Raw genomic sequence first — 7,775 nt, forward strand, 5'->3', positions numbered from 1 at the left:
AATCTGGCGATGTCACATGTAGTGTGTTTGGAAAACAGTAACTTGTGTTGGAAAGCCGTAACATCACTTAAAACATTTCCCGTTTAGAATTTGTCATTATCTTTTGTTAATTCCAAAATCGTGATTCTTTTCTATTAAGTCCTTAATTTTCAAAACATTGTACGTTGAGGAAGCTTTTAAAACAATTGCGTATTTGAGTGAATTTTGTTAACACGTTTGATTCTTTTTGAAAACTCAATTATCCCTACTACTAGCAGTTATAAATCAAAACAATGAAAATCCCAAATTAAAAATTTAATTCCAAAAGAGGCCATTATTATAATAAAATACGCCAAATAAAACTTTAAAAATCTAATTAAATACGAAACAGTAAAAAAAAAGGGTTGTGTGACCACCGTCGAGTTCTCCGCCACTTCGGTCCGCCTAAGTCTAGGGAAACCTGTATAGATAAACTAGAAGGGGTGAGAAACTCAGTGTGTAATCCCCATGCAAACAAACAAATAGCATACAGATAATCACAGTTGGGGCCAAGCCCTTTTTCAGTAACAGTATCAGTCCAGTTTGGGCCTTAGCCTATCTCAATACAGTAACAGTAACAGATATGCATTCACAAAAATCCTACCCAACCAGTCTCTACATTTCATATCTGTCCAACCCTACACTCCATGTGGGGATATGATCAACCCACCCATCCTTACACTCCAAGTAGTACCAAATACTGCACTAGACAGTAGCTTGCAGCTGAGCTGCCAGTAAATTAGGCTCGGAGCCTTTTAGTGTACTTCCTTCGAACAATACAAACCCCAACCCAATGTAATGCAATATACCAATATGTCATGCCAAAACATGGTATTATACATGTATTTAGTACAATTTTAACAACATGCTCAATATTTAGTCATACAGATATCTATATCATATATAGATATAACAGTCATTTCAGTCAATCAGGGGTCTAAGTATGCTTACCGACCCTACAGCAGGTTCACAGTCGTCTCGGGTGACCCGTGCAACCTTAGCAACAAAATAGTGAAAATGGGCCCACGTGCCCATGTCATCCGCCAGTGTGGGACCACACACCCGTGTGGCCCACACGGCCCAAAATGGCTTTGGCCGTGTGGATCACATGGCTAGCCCAAAATTCCCAATTCCTGTATGGTTCACTTTGTGGGCACACACTCCCTTGTGGCCCACACAGCCCAATTCAACCCGGCCCATGCGTCACACACAGTCTGCCTCATCGATCATACGCCCATGTTCGGTTACACGACCTGCCACATGCTCGTGTGGTGTCGACAACCTCACTTTTTTTATTTTTTTCGATTTTAGTTTTTAGCGGTGTGGTTACACACCTGGTTACGAAAACGAGCAAACAGTCCTTAAGCACTCCAAATCTAAGTTCAACCACAAACATTCGATTAGCTGCATGTCAACCAAATTTAAAACGACCCTAATCAAAAATAGTTAATCACTTAGTCGACAACCATTTACCTCGTTTGAACATCTGAGGCCCTTCCTACTTAAACTATCAAGAACGAATGATCACTAAGCTCCTGCGATCCAACCGAACCCTTATTAACAAATAATCATATGAACAGTTTGAACCAAATCGAAACTCAAACTCACTAAAAGTGCAAGACCGCATACAGAGGAAGGAACTATCGACAAATAAACCAAAGGAAAAGGCCAAAGGCACAACAATTTGAAAAAGAACAAAGATGAAGCGAACGGCAACTATGGGAAAAAGAAATTGGCACAGAGAGGGACACTGAAGCAGATAAAGAACTTCTAAGGGTGGAGAAGTAAACGTCTTTCGAGGGAAGGACAAAGCCGAAGGGAAACAAAAGGTGTAGCCGAGAATCACCTAACAATATCCGGCCAATGGAAAAGAGCAAAGGAGAAAAAGAGAGAAAACGGTAGCAACAGTTTAGGGGAGAGAACCTATGCCGTAAAGGAGAACAAATTCAGAAAAGAAAGAGAACAAAAATAGCAGAAACCCTTAGCAAAGATCCGACCTCCAAATGGAGAAAGAGTACAACCCAAAGTCGAAATCTTGAGAAACAAGAGTTTAATTTCGGTACCAACTCTCCCACTATCCTTAAATTCCCATATTTTTCTCCCTAAATCCCTTAAAATCGTCCACCCCTCCCTCAACCACCTAATTCAAATTCCACTACAACTCTTTAGTAGTTCGGTTAGACTAAAACACCCACACGCCACTAGCAGCAAAATAAAACACCCCCTTACACATACTAGGACTTGAACTCAAGACCACTAGCATTTTGCCACTCTACTTAACCATCAGACCAGCAGGCCCATTCTGACATGTTTTTCCAATATTTATTTATAAGCCTACTGGCTAAAGATAGGGGTTTACTCAATTAAAAACAAAATTTTTGCCCAAGCTAAGGCTTAAACCCAAAACTTCTCTGACACTCCCAAAACACTTAACCACTGAAGCAGATACACAATTGTGTCACAATCACACGAGAATAATTATAAAGGATTTCTGGCATTACAATGAACAAGCATATTATCAACTAAAAACATACATTCATTACACAAGTATAGAACATACCATTTTGTAGCAAGTACTTAAAACATATACATGATTCCCCTATTGCATGCCACATATCCCAAAAGAAAACATTTTCAAAATCTACCAATTGATAGCTAGATAGTTCGATTTTCAAGTTGATCTGATCACTTGATTCCACAAAACAATATCTACAAGGAAATAAGAAAATGACACAAGTAAGCTTCAATAGAGCTTAGTAAGTTCACAAGTCGAAACAATAAAACTTATTGTATAAACATAACATAACATTTAACGACGCTATTAATAGATATTAACCCTGTCAACCACAATCATTCAACAGGTGAGCTTTATACACAAGTTGCATAATCTATTCAACAATACAATGTCATTTAATTAACAAGTCACGATCCAATGTCAAAAATCATGTAGACATTCAAATAATTCATTAACAAAATATTTAGCCATTTAACGTCTGCCTGATGAACGATATAAACAGATACGGATACGAGATTATCCACCTAAGACACACCAGAATGCTCAATCGAGCCAATCCAACCAAAAACATGCCCTGGTACCAAGTGCCTAGCCCGTAGGCTGACATCTCTCTAGAAACATGCCTGGGCATCAAGTGCCAAGCCCATAGGCTTTACATCCACTCCAGAAACACGCCAAAATCATTGTAAATATAACTCAATAGTCCGCAACAAATATTGGACTCTGGTATATTCAGTGTATAATGTCAAGTCAGAAATCATCATCTCATCACAAGTCAATCCCAAACAATGTGAAAAATAACCTTTGGCATGCCAATTGTATCCTATCCTATGTTCATTTAGGCTCAATATACAAAATCACATAACATTTACAATTCAAATCATTTTTTCACCTTGAACCAATTTGTAAGAATTCAAATACATATATACATACATACATTTTTAACATACCAAAATTTGGAAATCAACATAATAATAATACCAATTATACCAAATTAAAATTTATGAACTTACCAATGCTAAACTGTAGGGTTGGTAAAAATTCAAGGATTAATTAGCAAATTTTCCTTTTCCACGATTATCTATTGGATTTTGATCTATAAAGTAGTTTATTCCATTATTAGCTTCAACTTTATAGAAATATTCAATTTAATGAGCATGTATTCCTCTTTACAATTTTTCAGAATTGCCCCAAATTTTCACACTTTATTCAATTTGGTCTCTAAACCAAAATAGGATTATTTTCACAATCAAACTTTGTACACCCATTAAGCCAAATGCCTAACAACCTCAAACCAGCCATAAAATCCTGAAATTTTATAATGAAACCATGCCAAATTTTACATACTTTCAATTTAATCCTTAAACTTATAAATTCTAAAAATTACATTGTAAATTAACATCAAAATCATCACCAAGCTTCAAACCAAGCCAAACACAACTAAAAAGCTTCAAAAATTTCAATGGCATATTTTTTAAAATTTGATAGTTTCACAATTTAACCCTTAAACTAGTTAGATTTCATTACAACGAACTTAAAAATGAAAAATTCATGAAAAATAGACCGAGAAAACACTTACATGCACGGTGAATAGCAAGGCTGAATGCTCTTAGGTTCTAACCATGGAAGGTTAGATTGAACAGAAAGAAATGAAAGAGTTGAACTTGGTTTTTCTTCTGTTTTTTATTATTTTAAACTTAAATATTAATTTAGTTTATCACTTTAAATCATAACTTAAGAAATCAACCATATTACTGTCCACTATCTTCAATTATGGCTAAATTGCCATATTAAACCATCTATTTTACTAATTTATACAAATGGGCACTCAAACACTAATAGGAATTGACTTTTGTAGTTTTTTACAATTTAGTCCTTTTTTTTAATTAACTAAACAAACAACGAAATTATCGAACCAAAATTTAATATGATCTTTAATAAACCTCGTAAATATTAAATAATTAATATTTATGGACTCACACGTCAAAATTGTGGTTCCCAAACCATTTTTTCTGACACCACTGGAAAACGGGTTGCTATATATCTCCTCTATATTTTCTCTCAAAAAGTACATAAGATCCATTCGCTACACAAATCATAAAGGAATATCGAAGTGCCATAGTACCATGCTAACTCGGGAGGTGAGATGGAAATTTCTTTCCCTTGAATAAAGACTCAAAACCATGGTACATTTAATTCTCGAGTTGTCTCAATCTCTCTCAAGGACATATAAAATTCCTGGATGACTGGCATACAAGCTCGTTCCTATGGGATGGCACAGTACTTCTCCCATCTATGGAATCAAATTATCACCCTCATTTTTTTTAACGAAAGCAAGGACTTTAAACCTCTCTCTTGAAGAGGAGATTTTCGTCGAATAGCTTGAAGATGAATTTTGAGTTCCCTTTCACGAAGTTCTTTGAAGTTTTCAGCTCCCGATTCAGCATCTGAAAGGTTGCTCCTTATCATTTCAGGATTGTAGAATAAGTGATTAGCAAGGAAATTTCAAATTTTTTGCGAATAGGGTAGTGAAAGTTTGTGTTGTTATTTGTGGAGGCTTGGAAGATGCAGTTGCTACTAACAACAATATATAGAGGCCTTTTAGGGCTTTATTTGCAGTGCAAACTAGGGATTGTTGTAGATTACATTAAAAAACAAATGGAAAGTTGTAGAAAATGGTATGCATGTTGCACTATAGAGAAGGCACGGCGAGACACGAAGTGAGTTATTACCATTATTTTTGCTTCAAAGTAGGTATGTTAGTGTCATATAATGTATATGGCATAGCACAACAATTATTTCTCATATTTTTAGATTCGAGATAGGTGTGTCGTGCCATGGAATTGTTTTGCTACGACATGGTTTTGATTTGGCCTTTCCAGGATTTGTCAAAGGCCTTCGATGACCCGTACTTGACCCCAAATAGCTTCTAGCTCATTTGTTGCTCCCGAAAACTTGTTGAATTCTAATTATAACATCAAATAAAAAGTCTAATTCCTAATTCTAACAAACTAATATACAAAATTTACAAAGTAATAAGAAGTTCAATGGTTTAAAATTTATGTTGTGTTACCAGACTTGTCCAGTAGTTCTTTGCATTTAACCATTGACTTCATCCGTCTCCCATAGCTATCATTGGCCTTCCAGTCAATTCCAATCCTTCCAGTATCACTCCATTTGTCCCGTTCTCATGGTTTTAATTTACCTACACCAATACAACTCTAAAAATACCTTTGATTTTGGCCGTTAGGGATTAAATCGAATAATACATAGCATTTATCTCTAACTAATACTTCGTTTTGGGAATCATGACCACATTTCAACACTTCTATTTCTCCATCAATTTTCATTATTAGCTTGTTTCATTGAAGATTGATGGTTGAATTAGGTGTGGCCAGAAATGGTTTACCCAATAGGATGAGGATATCTCGATCTTCTTCGAAATCGAGGAGTACAAAGTCGATAAGAATTATAAACCCCCGTACCTTAACTAATACATCCTTGAGCACACCTATTGGATGTATCAAGGATCTATCAACTAGCTGTAGCATTATCACTGTATTTTTTAGATCTCCAAGTCTAAGTTTTTGATAGATCGATAGGGGTATCAAGTTTATAATGGCCCCTAAATCGCAAAGGTCCTTACTGATATGTCAATCCCCTATATCTATTGGAATTGTGAAACTACCTTGATCTTTTAACTTTGAGGGTATGTTTTTAGCAATTAAAGTGCTACACGATGCATCAATATCAATTTGCTCACCTTTTTCCATCTTTTTATGTTATGCCATTATTTCCCTTAAGTACTTGTTATATTTTGGTATTTTATCATTTAGCTCCAAGAGCAACAGATTGATATTAAGGGATTTAAATAAATTGAGAAAAATTATGAAATCTACCTCATCCCTCTTTTGTTTATCCTCTAATCTTGTTAGAAATGTTACATTTATTATGCTCAACTTTGTGAATATTGGGTCAGACACGATTTGATTATCTCATCAATCAGCTCATTGTGTTCTTCCTCCTCCATGGGCTCATCGACAACTCTGAGAACTGCCTCCTTTTCAAGTATGGGTGCCTTCGACTTTTTTAATGTCTTTCCTTACCGTGAAGCTATCACATTGACACGTTCTTTCCCATTTCTCCAATGATTTTACTTTGTGTTACTGGGAAGACTTTGGCCACTCTACTTTTGGAACATCGTCATAAATTAGCTCCTGGTCGCAGAGACTACCCATTTGGGATTTGAGTCATCTACATCTAGCTTCGGCTTGTCGAATGTCTATTTTTATTTTTTGCATCTCCCCTTCTATTCTGTTGAATCTTTGACCACATGCAACATGGTTGTTTCCCACAAATTGTTGTTGTAAGTGAAGAGGTTGGTAATAAGGGTTTTGTTGATTTTGTATTTGGTTTCCACCTCATTGGTTGCCTCCCCACTTGAAGTTCTGATGATCTTTCCAACCAGGATTGTAAGTATTAAAATAGGGATCTCTACCCCTATTACTTATGTAGCTAGCCTCTTCCAGTTGGTTTTCAGAACATGGCTCTGTTCTCGTTGGTTTGACAGTTGACTTCTAATGATTAAACTTCTTTAAGATTTGTTGATAACTATCATCTTTGTTTATCGCTTTTATCATTAGAGGCTTTGATTTGTGCATGACTCTTTCATTGGGCCACATATACGAATTCATCGCCATATCATTTATGATTTTATAAGCTCATTCGTATGTGTGGTACATGATAGATCCTCAACCTACTCCATCTAGGCTGGATCTAATATTACTGCTTACACCATTGTAAGAATATCTATATTTATAGCCACACTAGCAATCTATGGTGTGGGAACTTCCTTAGCACCAACTTGAAACAATCCCATGCTTCGTACAAGGATTCCCTTCATATTTTTTAAAATTGGTGATTTCTCACCTAAGTTGATAGGGAAAAATTTATGAAGAAACTTTTTCATTAAATCATCCCACATGGTGATGGAACTTGATTCTAATGAATCCAACCAATTGGCTACATTGTCACACAAGAAGAATGGAAATAACCGAAGACACAAAGCACATCGATTACTCCATTGTATTTAAAGGTGTCACATAGATGTAGAAACTGCTTCAAGTGTTGGTTCCGGTCCTCCATCATGTTTCCCTTGAACTGCAACATATTTTGGATTATCTAAATTATAGTCATCTTTATCTCAAAATTATTGGCTTTAATCAATGGCCTCTTGCCTTGC

The 7,775-nt window shown here is 35.8% G+C and overlaps 1 non-coding gene across 1 annotated transcript; it reads left to right on the forward strand.

The window, feature by feature from the left end:
* The first annotated feature begins 7,364 nt into the window (after window positions 1-7,364).
* On the forward strand, window positions 7,365-7,470 carry LOC128285773 (small nucleolar RNA R71). Its single transcript, XR_008276323.1, has one exon. It is a non-coding gene; the product is annotated as a small nucleolar RNA R71 (small nucleolar RNA).
* The last annotated feature ends 305 nt before the right edge of the window (window positions 7,471-7,775 follow it).

The sequence above is a fragment of the Gossypium arboreum genome, chromosome 12 (assembly GCF_025698485.1).
Source record: "Gossypium arboreum isolate Shixiya-1 chromosome 12, ASM2569848v2, whole genome shotgun sequence".
NCBI classification, from domain to species: domain Eukaryota; kingdom Viridiplantae; phylum Streptophyta; class Magnoliopsida; order Malvales; family Malvaceae; genus Gossypium; species Gossypium arboreum.